The sequence below is a fragment of the Hemitrygon akajei genome, unplaced genomic scaffold (genome assembly GCF_048418815.1).
Source record: "Hemitrygon akajei unplaced genomic scaffold, sHemAka1.3 Scf000212, whole genome shotgun sequence".
In the NCBI taxonomy this organism is placed as follows: domain Eukaryota; kingdom Metazoa; phylum Chordata; class Chondrichthyes; order Myliobatiformes; family Dasyatidae; genus Hemitrygon; species Hemitrygon akajei.
Genome location: NW_027332097.1, coordinates 307,057 through 330,456, shown reverse-complemented (window position 1 = coordinate 330,456; position 23,400 = coordinate 307,057).

Below are 23,400 nucleotides of genomic sequence, written 5' to 3'. Positions count from 1 at the left end.
GGTCAGCACGTACCCAGTGGGCCAAAGAGCCTGTTTCTGTGTTGTGTGACTGTGACTCTCTCTCTCCCTTCCTCCCTCACCTCTGCTGTCTTTCACTTTCTCTCTCTCCCAATCCCCTCCCCCAATGAACTGTTTTTGACCTGTGACCTTTCACCAAATGTGACCTGTGTCTATGATGTGAAAACCCCTCTGTTCTCAGTCTGTTCACATCCGGTGGCAAACAGGAGAACAGAACAGGGCAGAATTAGCCGACTGTACACTAGACCTGGTTTACACTAACATACCAGGAGCATATAAAGCTGTTCCCCCACCCCACACTGGGCTCTCAGATCACTTGTCTGTTATGCTAATTCCAGCATACAAACCACTGATCAAACTGGCCAAACCAGTTCTGAGGGAGCAATCTCAGCATTGCAGGACTGCTTTGAAACACAAACTGGAGAATGTTCAGAAAGGCTGCTACCTATGTCAACCACGTAACATCGAGGAATGTGTGGATTCTGTGACCAGCTACACAGAGAAGTGTACTGAGACTGTTACCATCACAAAACACATCCGTGTGGGGCCAGTCAGAATCCATGGCTCACTGCAGAGGGCCATGCACGGCTGAGGGATCGTGATGCTGTCTTTAGATCGGGGGGACCAGGATGCCTCACTCCCCGACAGGCTGAATGTCTTTTACGCCCGGTTTGATGCACAGAACAAAGTGCTGGTGAGAGAGACACCCAGGGAAGGAGACCCTCCATCTGGCTGAAGCTGAGGTGAGGAAGACCCTGGCCAGTGTTAACCCACACAAAGCTGATAATATACCAGGCCGGGTTCTGAATGACTGTGCATCCCAGCTAACTGAGGTGCTGACGGATATATTCCACATCTCTCTGGAGCAGTCCATTGCCCCTCAGTTTTCAAGATGGCAACCACCATTCCAGGGCCAAAGAAGGTGACAGTAACCTGTCTAAATTACTATCATCTGGTGGCATTAACATCAGCCATTATGAAATGCTTTGACCGGCTGGTCATGGAGCACATTAAAGCCTCTCTCCCGCCTACATTGCCCCCTTTCCGGTTCACTTTCTGGTTCGGATTGAATTGATCCAATGATGATGCATTAGTCTCTGCCATCCACTCTGTCCTGTCCCACCTGGAAAATGGGGTCTCACATTTATACACCAGTTTGGCATTTAACACCATCGTACCCTAGAAACTGCCCTCTCTGGGTGTCAACACCTCCCTCTGTAACTGGATCCTGGACTCTGAATGAAAGGCCACAGTCAGTCTGTGTGGACAGTAAAGTCTCCAGTCCCATTACACTGAACACTGGTGCTCCCCAGGTCTGTATGCTCAGCCCGCTGCTGACACATGACTGTGTCACGGGATTCAGCTCAAACCCTGTCAACAGCGGTTGTGGCTCATCAACAACGATGACCAGTTGGAGTACAGTGAGGAAGTGGAGAGGGTGGTGGACTGGTGTGAGAACAACAACCCCAGTCTGAAGGGGAGGTAAGGGGATTAGGAAGGGTTCCCCTGTGCCCATTCCCCTCAGTAACACGTGCACCTCTTTGGATACTGCTGGGGGGATGACCCACTGGAGCTTGGCAGCACCAGTCTGGTTTGTGGATGATACCAAGATTGGTGAAATTGTGGATAGTGTGGAAGACGTGCAGAGAATACAGTGTGATATAGATCAGTTGCAGATATGGGCTGAGAAGTGGCAGATGGAGCTTAACCCAGATAAATGTGAGGTGAGGTCTCAAGATGGCGCTCATGGAGTAAACCGCATCTAGGCTTTGCTCCAAACCTTTTACGTTTTTTTTAACCTACAAACACCCCTTAAACTTATTTTAAAGGGGTCTAAACATATAGAATTTTTCTTCGTAAACTATTTGAATTATTCTCAACTTGCTGAAATGTCTAAAGCAAAAGAACCGAAACAGACGAAAGAACCGTTAACTTTAGAAGTAGTTGTGAAGTTTATAGAAGCTAAATTTGAAGATCTGGAGAGAAAATTACTTGGAAGATTTACACAGTATGACGAACGTTTGAAATCACTCGAAGAAAAGTTCCTGACCCTTTCACGGGAATCAAAAGAACAACAAGCAAGCATTTTGGTTCTTGAAGAAGCCGCTCGTAAGAAGGATCGTATAATCGAAAAAATACAAGAAGAGCAAACTTCGACGATCCAACAGATGGATCGTTATAAAGTTAAAATTACTGATTTGGAAAATCGTTCTCGAAGACAAAATCTTTGGTTAATTGGGATCCCGGAAAAATTTGAAAGCGGTGATCTGACCGTTTTCTTCTCTAAATTTCTAGTGGATGTCCTGGGCGCAGAGGTCCTGGATAACCCTCCGATAATCGATCGGGCACATCGGGTGTCCAGATTTCAGGCAGATTCAAGTCTGAAACCGCGACACGTAATTCTTAGAATCCATTATCCTCATATCAAAGAACGTCTGATTCGTGCGGCTCGTAAAAAAGGTATGATAACCTATCAAAACTTCAATTTTCGCATTCTGGAGGACTATAGCCCGGAGGTATTACGGGCTAGGCTGGCTTTTAGATCGGTTATGTCGAATTTTCACCAGAAAGGCTACAAGCAAGCGTTGCTGTTTCCAGCACACCTGAGAGTCACCCTTCAAGATGGATCTTTTCGGCTGTTTAAATCGCCAGCGGATGCTCAAGGTTTCCTGGAACAATGACATTTGATCGGGCTGACCAATGTAATTTAGCCTATAGATTTGGATCTGTTAGAGATTGACGTTTGGGGGTTTTTTTTTATATACGGTTCACAGGTATTTCTTACATACGGTTAAAGCTCTCTTTTTTTTACTGGGCTTACTCTGATTTTATATCTTTTTATATTATTAATCTATTAGCGTTGAAAATGACCTATTAGGGTTATTTTTTTCTTTTTTGTTTTTCTTTTTTTTAAATCGATATACGCTCTTTTTTTACACTTTTAACATTTGAATATTAAGATTGGGAAAAAATAAAATGGCGTTTCTTCTTCCCGACAGACTCCAGTGTTTGCAGCATCATAACTGTTTTGATGTGTTTGAAAGTTTTAAACTTTCATTTATTGTTTTAATTTTTTTTAACCCTTTTGTTTATATACATTTATAACATTAATTTTATATTTTAACTTTTGCTTTATCAACCCTTTTTTATAATGTGGGTTGTTTGTATTTTTTTAACTTTGTTACGTTTGAGTTGCCGTCTTGAGACAAGGGGGTAATTTTAGTATTAGATCGCTCGCTTGCCTCTGTTTGGCTTTTTTCCTGGGGTTTTGAGGGTGGTGGGAGGGGGATTTTTCTTTTTTTTCTTTTTTTTGCTTGCTTTTTGCTTAGTTTTATTTCATGGGCTTATATGAAACTACAAAAATGGCTGCAGTGCTGTGACTTCCGGTTTCCCTTTGAACTTACTTCCCTCTTCCGGGTTCATGAGTTCACTTTTCTTTCAAACCTATATGTTAACTGTAATATATATTGTCAATATGGATAAGACTATTAACTTTGTTTCTTGGAATACTAATGGTTTAAATCATCCGATCAAACGGAAAAAAGTATTCAAAGTATTCCATAGAATGAATGCTAATGTTATTTTTGTACAAGAGACTCATGTAAGGAAGGTGGATAGTCAGCGGTTGTTTGGGTTTTGGAAGGGCCAACAGTATCACTCAAATTCGCAAGCCAAAGTGAGAGGTGTTTCTATTTTTATAGACTCATCAACTGCTTTTATACATCATGAAACAATTTCAGATCCACAAGGTAGATTTTTGCTTATTACTGGTTTACTTTTTAATCAAAAAGTTGTTTTAGTTAATGTTTATGCTCCAAATACTGACTGTCCTGAATTTTTTAAATGCTTATTTACATCCTTTCCTAATCTGAATCAATATAGATTGATAATGGGCGGGGATTTTAATTGTTGTCTAAACCCTTTGATGGATAGATCCAAGCCCAAACTTTTCCGAACAAATCGGCTTCTCTTATTAATTCTTTTATGATTGATTCAGCTATTTGTGAAATTTGGCATTTTCTACACCCTAATGACAAAGATTTCTCATACTTTTCCCATGTGCATCATAATTACTCAAGAATTGATTACTTTTTCATTGATCAGCATTTACTTATAGATGTTATGGATTGCAAATATGACTCTATTGCTATATCTGATCATGCACCTTTGAAGTTATCTATTAAGGTGACGGATTCATATATTAGTACTAAAGGTTGGAGGTTTAATCCTGTTTTACTGCAGGACTCTGACTTTGTTAACTTTATTAAACAGCAAATTGATTTGTTTTTTTCAATAAATTCTACAGCAGACATCTCTAGTGGAATTTTGTGGGATACTTTTAAGGCATATATTCGTGGACAGATTATTTCATATTCTGCCGGAGTTAGGAAACGAACTAATTCTAAAATATTAACATTAGTTGATAAAATTAAGGCAATTGACAAGATCTACTCATTGACCCCTAGTAAAGAACTTTATAAAGAAAGGGTGGAACTTCAAATGGAGCATAGTTTATTATTATCCTCCTCGATTGAAAGTCAGTTAATTAAATCGAAAGCTCAATTCTATACATATGGAGATAAGTCTGGTAAACTACTAGCTAACCAATTGAAAATTGTTTCGGATAAGCGACAAATTACTAAGATTCGCAAACAAGATGGTACTTTGACGATTGATCATAAAGAGATAAATAAAGCCTTCCAAGATTTTTATAATTCTTTATATCAATCAGAATGTACTAAGAACTCTTCTATAATGAGTGAATTCTTAAGGAAATTGAATATTCCAAAAGTAACTGTTGAGGATAGTGTATTTTTGGACACACCTATTACGGAGTCTGAAATAGAAAAGGCTATTTTCTCAATGAACTCGGGTAAAGCTTCGGGTCCAGATGGTTTTTCTGCAGAATTTTTAAAATCCTTTTCTTCTATACTTTCTCCTTGGCTTTGTAAAATTTTTAAAGATGCATTAAGTATAGGTAAACTACCACAATCTTTTTATAAAGCTTCTATTTCCTTAATTCTTAAAAAAGATAAAGACCCCACTGAATGTGCATCCTATCGGCCTATATCTTTGCTGAATACGGATTTTAAGATTTTTAGTAAAATTTTGGCTATTAGATTAGAAAATATATTGCCTCGGATTATTTCTGAGGATCAGACTGGATTTATTAAAAATCGCTATTCATCTTTTAACATTAGAAAATTAATTAATATTGTTTATACCTCTTCATCTAAAATCCCAGAATGTGTCATTTCCTTAGATGCCGAAAAAGCATTTGATAGAGTCGAATGGTCATATTTATTTAATACTTTGCAACATTTTAATTTTAGTTCAAAATTTATATCATGGATTAAATTAATATATCAGAAACCTTTAGCTTCGGTCTTCACTAATAATCAAAGATCCCCTTTTTTTCAGTTATCTCGGGGCACAAGGCAAGGTTGTCCTTTAAGCCCTTTATTATTTGACATTGCTTTGGAACCCTTGGCTATAGCTATTCGTGAATCACCCAATATTTCAGGTATTACCCGTGGGGAGACGATGTATAAGGTATCATTATATGCGGATGATTTGTTATTATATATATCTGACCCTGAAAGATCTATTCCTGCTATTTCTTCTTTGCTTGCTCAATTTAGTAATTTTTCTGGATATAAATTGAATTTTAATAAGAGTGAACTTTTTCCATTAAATATGCATACTTCAATTTATAATCAGGTACCATATAGAATTGTTACAGACTATTTTACTTATTTAGGTATTAAAATTACTAAAAAACATAAAGATTTATTTAAAACTAATTTTTTGCCTTTAATAGATCAAATTAAGCAACTTGCTAATAGGTGGTCCCCACTATCTTTGTCTTTGGTAGGTAGAATTAATGCCATTAAGATGATGATACGACCTAAATTTCTATATCTATTTCAAGCATTACCAATTTTTATTCCTAAATCTTTTTTTGATATAGTTGATTCTAAAATATCTTCGTATTTGTGGCAGAACAAAAATCCTAGGCTAGGTAAAAAATATTTACAGAAGCCTAAGAAGGAGGGCGGTTTGGCTCTACCAAACTTAAGATTTTACTATTGGGCAGTTAATATATGGTATTTGATATTTTGGACACAAGAATCGACTACAGTTGCTGGCCCACAATGGGTAAATTTGGAATGTAAATCTGTGCAAGATTTCTCATTGATCTCAATCTTAGGATCTTCACTTCCTTTTTCGTTATTCAAAATGAATAAACAGATAACTAATCCTATGGTCAAGTATACATTACGAATCTGGTTTCAATTTCGTAAATTTTTTGGTTTGAATAAGTTTATGCTGTCAAGTCCTATAATATCTAACTACTTTTTCCAACCATCATCTATAGATCAAGCTTTTCTTTTATGGAAAACAAAAGGTATAACATGTTTTCGTGATCTGTTTTTGGATGATAACATTATGTCCTTTGAACAGTTATCTAATAAATATAATTTATCTAAAACCCATTTTTTTAGATATCTACAAGTTAGAAATTTTTTATATAATGAACTAAAGTCTTTTTCGAAAGAATGTCCATTGGACATTACAGAAAGAATTTTAGCTCTTAATCCTTGTCAAAAGGGCTTAGTAGCTATCATTTATAATATGATTATGAATGTACAACCAGATATATCAGAAAAAATTAAGAAGGAATGGCAGGAAGAATTGCATTGCCCTATATATATTCAGCAATGGGAAAAAATTTTATTATTGGTAAACTCATCCTCTATCTGTGCTAAACATGCTCTAATACAATTTAAGGTTGTACATAGAGCTCACATGTCTAAAGATAAACTTGCTCGATTTTATTCTTATGTTAATCCAACCTGTGATAGATGTCATTCTGATGTTGCTTCATTGACCCATATGTTTTGGTCTTGTCCTTGTTTACAAAACTATTAGAAAGATATTTTTAATATTATTTCAAGAGTCTTAAATATTAATCTCCAACCACATCCTTTTACCGCAATTTTTGGTCTACCAATGATAGATAATAAGCGTTTATCCGCTTCATCCCAACGAATGATTGCATTTGTTACACTAATGGCTAGAAGATCTATTTTACTGAATTGGAAAGAAATTAACCCTCCAACTGTATTTCAGTGGTTTTCTCAAACTATTTCCTGTTTGAGCTTAGAAAAAATTAGAAGTGTGGTTTTTGACTCTTCAGTTAAATTTGAGGAAACTTGGAGACCATTTATTCAACATTTTCATATGAATTAAATGGTCTGATCCTGAACCTTATTGTTACTATCCTGAATTGTGTGGATGGAGGTTGGGAGTCATTGGCACTGCTGTATGTATCTAACATTATGCGATTGCCCATGTTGGTTAGTTTTTTTTTTAGTTGTTTTTTTTTGGGGGGGGGTTCTTTTTTTTTCTTAATTCCTTTACATTATACTATGAGTTTGAGAGACTCTGTGTATTGATTAATACATATTTGATTGTTAATTAATCTATTATGTACTCTCAAATGTTTTGTACTAATATTTTCTTATGCTTTTCTTAAAAAATTAATAAAAAGATTTGAAAAGAAAGAAAGAAAATGTGAGGTGTTGCACCTTGACAGGGAAAATGCAAGGAGACAGTTCATTGCTAAGGGCAACATGATTAGCAGTGTTGCTGAGTAGAGAGATCTTTGGACTCAAGTTCATAGCTCCTTGAAAGTGGCTACACAGTTCAATAAGGTGGTTAAGAAGGCGTATGGAATGCTTGCTCTTATTAGTCGGGGCATTGAGTTCCAAAGTCAAGAGGTTATGTTGCAACTTTATAAAACTCTGGTTGGGCCACATCTGGACTGTTGCAAACCGTTCTGGTCACATCACTACAGGACAGATGTTGAGGCTTTGGAGAGGGTACAGAAGAGGTTTGCCAGGATGCTCCCCGGTTCAGAGGGCACGAGAGGTTGGATAAACTTCGGTTTTCGTCTCTGGAGCGGAGGAGGCTGAGGGGACATCTGATAGAGGTTTATAATATTATGAGAGGCAGAGATAGAGTGGCAGAGAGTATCTGTTTCCCAGGGTTTAAATGTCTAATACAGGTATGCATTGAAGGTGAGAGGGGTTAGGTTCAAAGGGGATGTGAGGGGTAAGTTTTTTTACTCAGAGAGTGATGGATGCCTGGTGAGGTGGTAGAGTCAAGTACACGAGAAGCTTTTAAGAGATGTTTAGATAGACACATGGATGTGTGGAAGATGTTGGGATATGGACATTCTGTAGGTTGGAGGGATTAGTCTGTCTGATTTGCTTTTAGCCGGATCAGCACAACATTATGGGCTGAAGGAGCTGTTCCTGTGCTTTATTGTTCTGTTTTACGTCTGTGTCCTTGAGTGGCCCAGTTAGAGTCCTGACCTTCACTCAATCGAACATCTCTGGCAAGACGACAATAAAGCTGTCTACCGCCACTCCCCAACTAATCTGGCACAGTTTCAGCAAATTTGCAGGGGTTAATGGGCAAATCTCGTTCCACTACATTGTGCAAAGCGAATAAAGACTTATCTAAAAAAGACTATTGGTTGCAATAGCTGTGAGAGGTGGTTCAGTTAAGTACTGAGCAAAAGTGATGAACATTTAGACTAATGATGTTTCAGTTTTTGAATTTTTAGTTTCACCATACTTCAAATTTCCCTTTGTTTTTTTGACTCCATGGTGAAAAAAGGAGCACGTGATTCACAAATAAAAATTTTCAGTTAAATTAATCAATATCCCTGGTTGCAATACACATTAAGGTGAACAAGGTGTTGGGATCAGATTAGTTTGAGGTGAGTGAAGTTATCCTCACTGGATCAGCAGCCTAATGATTGAAGGGTAATAACTGTGCTTGACCTGGTGATGTGAGACCCAAGGCTCCTGTACCTCCTGCCCAATGGAAGCAGTGAGAAGAGAGCACGGACTGGATGGGGGTCATTGATGATGGATGCAGCTTTCTTGTGTCAATGACCTTCTAGATGTGCTCAATGGTGGGGAGGCCAGTTTCTGTGTTGTCTGACTCTGTGACTCACACTCTCTCTCTCTCCCCCCCTCACCTCAACTGTCTTTCACTTTCTTCCTCTCCGCTTTCCCCACCCCCAACACCTCACATTGTGCCAATGCCTCTTGCTTCAACCTGTGACCTTTCACCAAATGTGACCTGTGTCTATGATGTGAAAACCCCTCTGTTCTCAGTCTGTTCACATCCGGTGGCAAACAGGAGAACCGAACAGTGCAGAATTAACCAGAGGGATGTTCCTGTTGGAACTGTAATGGCCACAGAAGCAGAGTGAATAATTTGGAATATTTTGCAGAGAAACTGAATATTCAGCCCCACAAACTACATGGCATCTCTCTGACCCTCTCTCACCTCACCCCCCCCCACCCCCACCTTTCTGTCTCACTCTCCGAATCAGCTCAGCAGCTAGGAACTCCTCTCAGTTCTGTTAGTGGGTGAATTTGCATCTGTGGCTTTCAACACGTGAGACCTGCGTGAGTGAAATGAACAGTCCATTGTTCTCAATCTGTGTGTTTTTTGTTGCCTTTGATTTCCTGTTGTTTGCCTCCCACCCTTCTTAAAGAGTAGAGTGACATTAACAATTTTCCATTCCTCCCAAACCATCCCAGAATCTAGTGATTGTTGAAAGATCACTACTGATGCCTCCACAATCATTTCAGCCACCTCTTTCAGAACCCTGGGGTGTAGTCCGTCTGGTCCAGGTGACTTATCGACTTTCAGACCTTTCACCAACCCAAGCACCTTCTCCTTAGTAATAGCAACTACACTGACTTCTGCACCCTGACACTCGAATTTCTGGCAGACTGATGGTGTCTTTCACAGTGAAGGCAAATACAAAATACTTATTAAGTTTGTCCACCTTTCTTAATACTGCATTATGACCTCTCCAGTGTCATTTTCCATTTGCCTCTATTTTACTTTTTGCATACCTGAAAAACCTTTTGTTTTCTTCTTTTAAATTACTGGCTAATTAACCTTCACATTTAATCTTTTCTCGTTATTGCTTTTTTATTGCCTTCATTTAGTTTTTAAAACCCTCCAGCTTCCCACTAATTATTGATTTACTGAATGCCCTTGCTTTCGATCTTATGCTGTCATTGACTTCTCTTTCCAGCCACAGTTGCCTCATCTTCCCTTTGCAATATTTCTTTATCTTTGGTATTTATCTATCCTGCATTTCCAAATTACTCCCAGAAACTCCAGCCATTGCTGCTCTGCCATCATCCCTACTAATGTCCGCTTCCAATCAACTTTGGCCAGCTCCTCTCTCATGCCTCTGTAGTTCCCTTTACCCCACTGTAATTCTGATACATCTGATTTTAGCTTCTCCGTCTCAGACTGCAGGGTGAATTCTATATCATGATCTCTGTCTCATTACACAACACCAAATCCAGGCGTCTTTTCCCTGGTGGGTTCAACCACGAGCTGCTTTAAAAAGCCATCTCGTAGGCATTCTACAAATTCCTTCTTTTGGGATCCAACACCAGCATGATTTTCCCAATCTACCTGCAAATTGAAATCCCCATGGTTATCATTACATTGTCCTTTTTACATACCCTTCCTATCTCCTGTTGCAATTTGTAGTCTACATCCTAGTTACTGTTCTGAGGCCTGTGTAAACTGAATTGGAATTGACCTTACAACTTACAACCTTCATATACAGGAGTAAAAGTCTTATGTAGGGCTCTCAGTACCAGTAACTGTGGTGTTAACTGTTCAGGCTAACAAACTGGCTTCTTTGTATTGTTATAATGAAATGGCTTCTCTGTAATGTTACTTAATGCTGTAATGGGTTTCTGTATCTGGAATGTTTGGGTTATAACTGTAGCTAAGGGGGGAACTAGCCAATGGAGAATTGTTATGCTATCTTGTATCTGTGAGCTGAGCAGGAGTTCACAGTCTTTTCTCTGGAGGCGAGCGAGGAGGATGACGTGTGAGGAGCGGACAGCGGTTCCAGGGCAGCGGATACTGGACGTCGGAGGTTCGGACTGTGCCCGAAGGCTCGGAAGGTCGTTGTGGATGGAACCGGAGGTGTGAGCTCCAATGTATTAAAATATTATGTGCACAAACTGATGAACTTACTGATTTGGTGTTTTTAGGTTATCTGTTTCTACTAACCCATCACTAGGAAATAACTATAAAGTTGTAATTATTTACTTGCCTTTGGTGTATTGTCTGATATTTGTGTTGTGAGTGTGTACTGGGTGGGGGGGCATTACACCGTATTTACACCGAAGTATTGCACTGTTAGCGGGGCGACGGCGGTTCACCCTAGGCGAACGGGGGTAAATTGGGGGCACAGATGCTACACTTATGTTATGTCTCTATCTAAATGTGCAATTTATACTAATTTATAATAAATATTATGTACACCAGGACAGTCAATATAACATAGAAATACAGTTGCATCAGCATGAATTAATCAGTCTGATGGTCTGGTGGAAGAATCTGGCCCAGAGCCTGTTGGTCCTGGCTTTTATGCTGTAGTACCATTTCCCGGATGGTAGTAGCTGGAACAGTTTGTAGTTGTGGTGACTCGGGTCCCCAATGATCCTTCGGGCCCTTTTTACACACCTGTCACTGTAAATGCCCTGAATAGTGGGAAGTTCACATTTACAGATGCACTGGGCTGTCCACACCACTGTCTGCAGAGTCCTGCGATTGAGGGAAGTACAGTTCCCATACCAGGCAGTGATGCAGCCAGTCAGGATGCTCTCAATTGTGCCCCTGTAGAAAGTTCGTAGGATTTGTGGGTCCATACCAAACTTCTTCAACCGTCTGGGGTGAAAGAGGTGCTGTTGTGTACATACACACAGCTGGTATGTACAGACCATGTGAGATACTCTGTGATGTTTATGCCAAGGAATTTAAAATTGTTCACCCTCTGAACCCCAGATCTATTGATGTCAATAGGGGCTAGCCTGTCTCCATTCCTCCTGTAGTCCATAACCAGCTCCTTTGTTTTTGTGACACTGAGGGAGAGGTTGTTTTCTTGACACCACTGTGTCAGTGTGATACAACTCTCATCAGGGTCTTTTTACCATTGTAGATTCTGAATTTTACCCACAAGGATTCTACATATTCTCAATCCTATGCCAACTCTCTCTCAGAATTCAATTTCCACCCCAACCCTTCTGCTTACCCTCCTATCCATTCGATACAATGTGTATGTTAAACTCCCAACCACGACTCAGTGATGCCCACAATGTCATACCTGAGCATTAAAAGATAACACTTTCAGTGCTGTGTCCATCACCCTTTTCAATTTTACCCCCATGTTACCAGAAGTTAAATTTATATCCCTTTCTGGAGACTTTTGTAACCTCTCCTGCACTCTCCTTCCCTTTTACTTCATCCTCACTTTCCAAACTGTTGAAATGTTGAACCTATTATTTAGTTTAAAGACAAACTTCACCCTATCCCACTGATTGCAATTTTGACCTGTCATCTGCCTAAATTTCACCAGCATGTTGGTTTTGGAACAAGAGGTGAAAATACACTGGACCTGGTTTATACTGACATACCAGGAGCATTTAAAGCCGTTCCCCAGCCCCACGTTCAATTGACTGCTTCTCTTGCTGCTTCTCCCTACGTATTCTATGCTCCACCCTTTCCACCATGCGGAGATACCTGGTGACCCTGACAGAGTCTCTGCCACAGCTCCAGGATTCTCTCTCCTCTGCATGCAATGGGCCTCTCCGATACTTGATCCTCAGCTGGATCCTCACTTTCAATCACTGGTTCTTCACCTTCCTCACAACCAGTAAGGATCAGACGATGGCCTATCTGCAGACCACAGACCCACCGTCTCTAACATTGGTGGCCCTGGACACCCCGAGACCACAGTTCCTGCTGCCACCCGCTTGGACCTCAATATCATCGGATGCCCCTAGATTACGAATCTCTCCAAATTCATCCCCAGCCCCGAAAGCTTTGGACATCTCCGTACCGGTGACACTAATATCGCCAACTCCAGTTCCAAAGATCCCGAGTGGATTCAGAACCCGGTTTCCACTGCCGTCAATGCTGGTTCCAATGACGCTGGACACCTTCAAACTGCTAATTGCAGAACCTCGAACTCCGACTCCAGTCTGGACACTGACAACGTCACCTCCAGGCCGAGACTTTACACGCTGCCACTGGAAACCCAGTCTCCCCTTCCCCCACCACCACTCTGCAATCCCAGGTCTCTCAGGCCCCACCGTCAGCTCTTGGGTCCATGGAGCCTCCATCGTCCTCCAACACCACCTTCCCTGGATACCCTGACCCTCCTCACTCCTCAGACACTACCAACCCTCTTCCCCACTCTGATCACAGCTCTCATCCTTGCGAGATCTTCAGAATTCCCTCTGACCTTCCCCTCTCTGAGGCAGAACATTCTGTCCTCAGTAAGGGCCTCACTTTTGTCCCCTGCACCCACATCTCAGTGAGTTTCGTGCCCACTGTGGCGTTAAGCTCTTCTTCCGTCGTCTCCATCTCCGGGCCTACTTCTTCAGCATGGACTCTCCAGCCTGCACTGATGACCCCTTCTCCCTGGTCCTGATCATCTCATTTTCACAGTGGATGTCCAGACCCGATACACTTCCATTCCCCATCAGGTGGGCATTAAAGCTCTCCGCTTCCTTCAGAACAACAGAGTCAACCAGTTCCCGTCTACCACCACTCTCCTCCGTCTGGTGGAACTGGTCCTCATCCTCAATAATTTCTCCTTCGGTTCCTCCCACCACCTTCAAACCAAAAGTGTGGCCATGGGCACTCACATGGGTCCAGCTGTACCTCTCTTTTCATTGGCTACATTTAACATTCCTGTTCAAAGCGTACACAAGTATTGCTCCCCAACTGTTCCTACGCTACATCGCTGACTGCATTGGTGCTGAATCCTGCACCCATGCTGAACTCGTCAACTTTGCTTCCAACTTCCACCCTGCCCTTAAAATTTACCCGGTTCATTTCTCACACCTGCCTCCCCTTTCTCAATCTCTGTTTCCATCTCCAGAGACAGTCTATCTACTGATATCTTTTATAAACCCATTGATTCTCACAGCTACCTGGACTATACCTCGTCCCACCCTGTCACTTGTAAAAATGCCATCACCCTTCATTCCAGAACTACTGAGATGTCTTCCTCCTTCAAAGAAAAGGGATTCCCTTCCTCCTCCATCAACACTGCCCTCACCCACATCTCTTCCATTTCACACACATCTGCCCTCACCCCATCCTCCCGCTGCCACACCAGGGATAGAGTTCCTTTTTTCCTCAACTACCACCCCACCTGCTTTCACGTACAGCACATAATTCTACATAACTTCCGCCAGCTCCAACGTGACCCCACCACCAAGCAAATCATTCCATCCCCTGTACTCCCCCCCCCGACTTTCCACAGGGATTGCTCCCAATACAACTCCCTGTCCACTCGTCCCTCCCCACTGATCTCCTACTGGTATTTATCCTTGCAAGCGGAACAAGAGTCACAACTGTCCCTACACCTCCTCCCTCACCACCATTCAGAGCCCCAAACAGTCCTTCCAGGTGAGCTGACACTTCACCTGTGAGTCTGTTGGGGCCATCTACTGTATCCGGTCACTTCGCTGAGCACCTACGCTCCAACTGCCGGAAAAAATCAGGGTTTTGCAGTGGCCACCTATTTCAATTCTGCTTCCCATTCCCATTCCAACATGTCTGTCCATGGTCTCCACTGTCACGATGAGGCCACACTCAGGTTGGGGGAGCAACACTTTATATTCTGTCTGGGGAGCATCCAACCAGTTGGCATAAACATCGATTTCTTGAGCTTCTGGTAATTGCCCCCACCCCCTTCACCATTCCCTATTCCCTTTTCCCCCTTTCACCTCATCTCCTTACCTGCCCATCACCTGCCTCAGGTGCTCCTACCCTTCCCTTTCTCAATGGTCTTCTACCCTCTATCAGATTCCCCCTTCTCTAGCCCATTCACTCTTTCATCAAACTTCCCCGTTCTTTACTTCACCTCCTCCCCCTCTCCCGGTTTCACCTATCACCCACCACCTTGTACTTCCTCCTCCACTCCCCCCACCTTCTTAATCGGTTTTCTCGTTTTTTTTTAGTCCTGATGAAGGGACTCAGCCTGAAATGTCGACTGTTCACTCTTTTCCACAGATGCTGCCTGACCTGCTGAGTTCCTCCAGCATTTTGTGTGTGTTGCTTTGGATTTCCAGCATCTGCAGATTGTCTCGTGTCTGTGAGTCTTCTCTTGCTCCTATTTCTATGTTCTGACATTGTACAAGATGTTGGTGAGGCCAGATTTGGAATACTATGCTCAGGTTTAGTCACACTGCGACAGGAACAATCACAAGATGACAAAGGAGCAGAAGTAGGCTGTTCGGCCCATCGAGTCTGCTCTGCCACTCCACCATGAGCTAAACCATTCTCCCGTCTAGTTCCAATTTCCGGCTTTTTTCCCATATCCCTTGATACCCTGACTAAGTAGATACCTTTCAATCTCCTCCTTAAAAACCCTCAATGATTGGGCCTCCACAGCTGTATGTGGCAACGAATTCCATAAATCCATAACCCTCTGGCTAAAAATATTTCTCCTCATCTCTGTTTTAAATGGGTACCCACTAATTCTAAGACTGTGACCTCTTGTCCTGGACTCACCCACCAAGGGAAATAGCCTTTCCACATCTACTCTGTCCAACCCTTTCAACATTCGAAATGTTTCTATGAGATCCCCTCTCATTCTTCTATACTCTAATGAATACAATCCAAGAGCCGATAAACGCTCCTCATATGTTAGTCCCTGCATTCCAGGAATCATCCTCGTGAATCTTCTCTGAACTCTCTCCAACATCAGCACATCCTTTCTATGATAGGGGGCCCAAAAGTGCACACAGTATTCCAAATGGGGTCTCACCCGTGCCCCACATAGCCTCATCAACACCTCCTTACTCTTATACATTGTTCCTCTTGAAATGAATGCCAACATAGCATTCGCTTTCCTTACTGCCGATCCAATCTGGTAGTTAACCTTTAGTGTATCCTGCACTAGGACCCCCAAGTCGCTTTGCACTTCCAATTTTTGAATTTTCTCCCCATCTAAATAATAATCTGCCCGATTGTTTTTTCTTCCAATATATACTACTGTACATTTCTCAACATTGTATCTCATCTGCCATTTCTTTGCCCACTCTCCTAAACTGACCAAGTCTCTCTGCAACCTTTCCATTTCTTCAACACTTCCTGCTCCTCCACCTATCTTGGTGTCATCTGCAAACTTAGCCACAAAACCATTTAATCCATAATCTAAATCATCGATATACAGTGTGAAAAGAAGAGGCCCCAACACCAACCCCTGTGGAACACCACAGCAGCCAACCAGAAAAGGATCCCTGTATTCCCACTCTTTGCTTTCTACCTATCAGCCAATGCTCCACCCATTCCAATATCCTTCCTGTGATTCCATGGGCTCTCATCTTATTAAGCAGCCTCTTATGCAGCACCTTATCAAAGGCTTTTTGAAAATCCAAATACACAACATCCACAGCCTCTCCCTTGTCAATCTTATTCAAGATTACCTCAAAAAGTTCCAATAGGTTGGTGAGGCGGTATCTTCCCTTCATGAAACCATGCTGGCTTGGGCCTATTTTGTCATGCACCGCAAGGTAATTAAGGATCGACTGCAATAATTTTACAATTACCAATGTCAGGCTAATAGGTCTGTAATTTTCTTTTTGTTGCTTCCCCCCTTTCTTAAACAACGGAACTACATTTGCAACCTTCCAGTCCTCCGGAACCGTGGCAGAGTCTAGTGATTTCTGGAAGATTATTTCCAATGCCTCCACAATCTCCAAAGCCACCTCCTTCAGAACCCGTGGATGCACCTCATCCGGTCTGGGAGACTTATCTATCCTTAGTCCAATTAGCTTCTCAAGCACTTTCTCTCTAGTAATCTTGACTGTACCTAATTCTATTCCCTGAGACCTCTGGCTATCAGGTATGTTGCTAATGTCTTCCACTGTGAAGACTGATGCAAAATACTCATTTAGTTCCTCTGCCATATCTGTTACCCATTATAATTTCTCCAGCATCCTTTTCAATAGGTCCTATATCTACTCGTGTCACTCTTTTACTCTTCATATACATTTTTAAAAAACTCTTAGTGTCCTTTTTTATGTTAATTGCCAATTTCCTTTCATAATTCATCTTTTCTTTCCTAATGACTTTCTTACTTTCCTTCTGTAAATTTTTAAAATTCGTCCAGTCCTCAGTTTTCCCACTAATTTTGCTTCCTTGTATGCTGCCTCTTTTGCTTTTATTTTAGCCTTAACTTCTCTCGTTAGCCACATTTGTGTCATTTTTCCTTTTATGATTTTCTTTTTCTCTTGGAATATATTTTTCCTGCACTCTCCTTATTTCTTGTAGGAATTTAATCCAATTCTGCTCTACTGTCCCTTCATTTAGCTTACTTTTCCAATCAACTTGGGCCAGTTCCTCTCTCAAAGCACTGTAATTTCCTTTGTTCCACTGAAATATTGATACACTTGATACCAGCTTCTCCTTTTCAAATTTGAAACTGAACTCGATCATATTATGATCACTACTTCCAAGGGGTTCCATTACCTCTAGCTCCCTAATCACCTCAGGGTCATTACACAACACCCAATCCAAAACAGCTGATCCCCTGGTGGGCTTATGGACAAGCTGCTCCAGAAAGCCATCCCACAGGCATTCTACAAACTCCCTCTCTTGAGATCCAGTATCTTCCTGACTTTCCCAATCCACTTTCATATTAAAATCTCCCATAATTATCTTGACATTTTCCTTCTGACACGCTTTTTCTATTTCCAGCTGTAACTTGTAGTCCACATCCCAGCTGCTGTTTGGAGGCCTGTATATAACTGCTATTAGTGTCTTTTTACCCTTGCCATTTCTTAACTTGACCCATAGGGATTCTACTTCTTCTGATCCTATGTCCCTTCTTTCTAGTGATTTGATATCATTGCTTACCATCAGGGCCACGCCACCCCCTTTAACTACCTTCCTATCTTTCCTATACACTGTGCATCCTTGAACATTTAGCTCCCAATCACATCCATCATTTAGCCATGATTCAGTGATGGCCACTATGTCATATCTTTTAACCTGTAGCTGTACAACAAGGTCATCCACTTTATTTATAATGCTGCGGGCATTTAAGTATAGGACACTTAGATCAGTATCTTTACTGATTTTGCTATATTTCTATCGCACAGCAAATTATCCTGTCTATTCACCTGCTTGTCCTTCCTACCATCCTTGCTGCACGATATCTTTGACTTATTTCTATTTTCCTTTTCCTCAACCCTAACACCCTGGTTTCCTTCCCCTTGCCAACTTAGTTTAAACCCTCCCTAACAGCTATATTAAACAATCCCGCCAGGATATTAGTACCGTTTGAGTTCAGGTTTAACCCATCGTTTCTGTATAAATCATGCCTCCTCCAAAATAGATCCCAGTGATCAAAGAATTTGAAGCCCTGCCCTCTGCACCAGTTACTTAGCCACACACTCATGTGTTTAATTCTGCTGTTCTTACCATCATTAGCACATGGCTTGGGCAATAATCCTGAGGTTATTACTCTGGAGGTCTGGCTTTTCAATTTTCTTCCTAGCTCCCAGTAATCTTCCTTCAGGACCTCCTCTCTTTTTCTGTCTATGTCATTGGTACCAACACGTACCAAGACTTCTGGTTGCTCGCCCTCTCTCCTCAGAATACTCTGGACCCGATCTGAGATATCCCGTACCCTGGCACCAGGGAGGCAACACACCATTTGGGCATCCTTGTCTGGCTAGCCGAATCTCTTGTCTGTTCCCCTCACGATGGAATCCCCTATAACGACCGCATTTCTCCTTGCTCTCTTGATCACGGCACTGGGCAGAGTGCCAGAGACCCGTTCGTTGTGGTCTTCCACTGTCTGGTCAACCTCTCCAACAGTATCTAAAACTATACATCGATTCCTGAGGGGGACTGTCACAGATGGTGCTGTCCACTATCTCTCTAAAGGTACTATTGATCACCTCCTCACTTTCTCTAATTAGCTGAAGGTCATCAAGTTGTTGCTCCAGATCCCTCACACGATCCCTAAGGAGCTTCATCTCATTGCATCTGGAGCAGGTGTATTCCTGGGGGAGGCTGGGAGTCTCCCAAGGTCCCCACATCTGGCACTCCAGGCATAACACTAATCCTAAATGCATACCTCTAATGCTACTGTCAGCTCTAAATAAATAAACCTGTAACCTACCACTTAACTGTAAGACTCAGCGGTCGCAGAAAGCCTCTTCCCATTTCCGCCTAAGCCCGTTGAGACAAAGCCCTATCACTCTGTACCCTCTCACTCCGCTGCCCGCTGGAAATGCCGATAATATCATGAACAATATCGTGAAGCTGAACGGAGTGCAGAGGAGATTTACCAGGATGTTGCCAGGACTCGTGAGATTGAGTTATGGACAGAGGGTAAGCAGGTTGGGACTTTTTGTTTTGTCCCCACTGGAGTGTAGAAGAATGAGTGGTCATCTTATAGAGGTGTAGACAATCATGAGGGACATACACTCAGTGGTGGAGGGGTCTCGGGAGGTAATTCTAGAGCAGAGGGTCATGGTGGACAGTGTTGTAGAGATTAATTCAGGATAATAGGGGCAGGGATGGGACAGCAGTGATATCTCAGTGGGGAGTGAGACCAGAGGAAATGTTCACCCTCCCAGTCTCAGCTCCATCTCTCACCTCAGCCTGGTTTCCATCTGTTGTTCAATGTTCCCCTGTGGCTCCTCACCAGACGTTGCCTCTGCCTCTGACACGGAGAGTCCATCGCTTTCAGTCTGACACCTTCCTGTAACAGACCCGTCATCAGTGGACTCTGACCATTGGGACTCTGCCCACCTCAACTCGTCCCTCACCCTCAGGAGCTCCCTCTCAACACACCGTCCCTCACCCTCGGGAGCTCCCTCTCAACACACCGTCCCTCACCCTAGGGAGCTCCCTCTCAACACACCGTCCCTCAGCCTCAGGAGCCCCCTCGCACCGACTACCCTGCTACCTCAGAAGCTCCCTCAAGTCTGTCCCTCAAACCCGGCCATCTCTCATCCTATGGAGATCTCTCAAGTCAGATGGTCCCTCGACCTCAGGAACTCCCTCGGACCCATCCCTCACCTCAGTCAATCCCACTACCTCAGGAGATCATACAGCCCATCTGCTTACCTCATGAGTTCCCTCAATCCATCCCTCACCCTGGAGTGTTCCCTCACTGCAGACCCATCTCTACCTCGGGAACTATTCAGAACATCACTCATCCTAAAGAGCTCCCATATGGTCCACGACCCACCTCAGCTTCAGACCCTCCCTCACTGAGACGCTACCTCACCTTCAGATCCTCCCGAATCAACACCCTCCTCACCGACACTGCTCAACCTCAGACCCCCTCTCACTGAGACCTTCCCTCAACATCAGACCCTCCTCATCCTCATTCCCTCCCTCACCGACACCCTCAGACCCTCCCTCAGCGAGACCCTCCTCACCCTCATTCCCTCCCTCAATGAAACCCTTATCACCATCAGACTCTCCCCCACTGAGACCCTGCTCACTTTCAGACCCGCCCTCGCCGAGACCCTCCTCACCTTCTGACCCTCCCTGATCCTCAGATGCTCCAAACAGACACTCCAACACCCTCAGGGGGGGCTCGATCAATCGACCAATGAAGGAAGGAGGGTGGTGGGGTTAGCAGGATTGGCGGACTGTCCGACCAATAAAGCAGCGCGGAAGGTGGGGCTCGCGCTCCAGGCAAACGAATCGACTGGAGGCGGAGGGAGGAGCTCGCGAGCCGACGGTTTACCTGAACAAAGATGGAGCTCGGGGGTGGGCGGAGTTACCTGAGCAGTGACGTAGGGTGAAGTGCACGCGGCGAGTGGGTGAATTGACCAATGACAGGATGGAAGGTGCGGTTCGCGCGACAGGGAGATTAACTGACCTGTGAATTCAGCCCAGTGTCCAACACTGATACATTGCTGGTGTGGGGGGATTTATCCTGTGAACTGTCCCTCTCTCACCCTCTCTGTCCATTATATTCCTGTGAACTCAGCCCAGTGTCCAACATTGACACATAGCTGGTGTGGGGGGATTTATCCTGTGAACTGTCTCTCTCTCACCCTCTCTGTCCATTATATTCCTGTGAACTCAGCCCAGTGTCCAACATTGACACATTGCTGGTGTGGGGGGATTTATCCTGTGAACTGTCTCTCTCTCACCCTCTCTGTCCATTATATTCCTGTGAACTCAGCCCAGTGTCCAACATTGACACATTGCTGGTGTGGGGGGATTTATCCTGTGAACTGTCTCTCTCTCACCCTCTCTGTCCATTATATTCCTGTGAACTCAGCCCAGTGTCCAACACTGACACATTGCTGGTGTGGGGGATTTATCCTGTGAACTGTCCGTCTCTCACCCTCTCTGTCCATTATATTCCTGTGAACTCAGCCCAGTGTCCAACACTGACACATTGCTGGTGTGGGGGATTTATCCTGTGAACTGTTCCTCTCTCACCCTCTCTGTCCATTATATTCCCGTGAACTCAGCCCAGTGTCCAGCATAGACACAATTGTGTTGCAGTCAGACATGAAAATGAGTGTGAACTACATTGCAATGACGAATCGGAGCTGGACTGTCTGAGCAACATTGTGTTACCGGTGTGGCAAGGACTCACGTACACCAGACCAATGGAGGTTTAAAGATGAGACTTGCTGAAATTATGAGAAGTGCATCGATCATAGGACAGTACAGCAGAGCAGCAGGCCCTTTGGCCCTTAATGTTCTGTCCAAAACACCCGAAAACTAATCGATCCTACTTACACAATGTCTGTATCCCTCCATCTTACCCCTCATATCCCCTCTCACCTTCAATGTCTGCCCTCTGGTATTAGACATTTCAACCCTGGGGAACAGATACTCTCTGTCTCCTCTATCTCTGCCTCTCATAGTCATATAAACCTCCATTAGATTTCCTCTTAACCTCTGCCGATCTGGAGAAAACAACTCAGGTTTATCCTGCTCTCATGTTAGCACATTCTCTCTAAACCAGATAGCATCTTAGTAAATCTCTTGTGCAACCTCTCCAAAACCTCAACATCCTTCCTTTGTTGAGTTGACTAGAACTCTACACAGTACTCCAGGTGAGGCCGAACCAGACTTTACACACACGGCATTGATCTCCTGGTCCTCCATGTCCTTTTCCTTGGTAAACACTTGAGCAATGTACTGTACTCATTAATACCTCATTCACATTGTCCACACCCAAACAAATGTTCCCCCTTTATCCGGTAGTGGTCCGCCTCTCCTGGCCTTCCTAACTGCCATCTTTAGTTCTTATCTGCCTTCTTTCTTCTTTATACTCCTAATGTGCTTCTCTTGATCCTGACTTCCGTAGGTTTACATACTTTCCCCTTTTCACCTTGACTGAATACATCACCTCTCTGCGTATCCAAGGTTCTCTTCTCCTTCCATTCCTGTTCTTCCTTCTAACAGGAAGACACTTTTCCTGAACTCTGTGTAATTAATCTTTAAACACCCTCCATGTGCCTGATGTGGACGTGCCAGAAAAAATGTGTTCTCAATTAACCCTTCTTAGTTCCTGCCTAATCCCCTTGTAATTTACCCTACAATTTAAAACTCTCCCACAAGATCCATACCTATCCTTATCTATCGCTATCCTGACAGTTAAGGAGTTGTTGTCACTGTTCCCCAACTGCTCACCCACTGAAAGGTCAGACACCTGGCCAGGTTCATTACCCAACACCAGGTCCAGTACAGCTCCTCCTCTCAATGGATTGTCCACGTATTGATTTAAGAATCCCTCCTGGATATACCGAACAAATTCTGCCCATACATAGATCATGCCAGACAGAGAAAAATAAATGGATTGCACAGGGAAGAGCAAAATATAAATATCCAGTTGTAGTTACAAAAAGAGCATTAATCTGCAATGATGAAAATCTGATCATAATAAGAGTGACACGAGAACACACACAAGATGTAGGGATAGTCCAGGTAATTATAGACCAATGAGCCTTGTGTCTGTGCTGGGAAAGCTGTTGGAAAAGATTCTTAGAGATAGGATCTATGGGCATTTAGAGAATCATGGTCTGATCAGGGACAGTCATCATGGCTTTGTGAAGGGCAGATCATGCCTAACAAGCCTGATAGAGTTCTTTGAGGAGGTGACCAGGCATATAGATGAGGGTAGTGCATTGGATGTGATCTACATGGATTTCCGTAAGGCATTTGACAAGGTTCCACATGGCAGGCTTATTCAGAAAGTCAGAAGGCATGGGATCCAGGGAAGTTTGGCCAGGTGGATTCAGA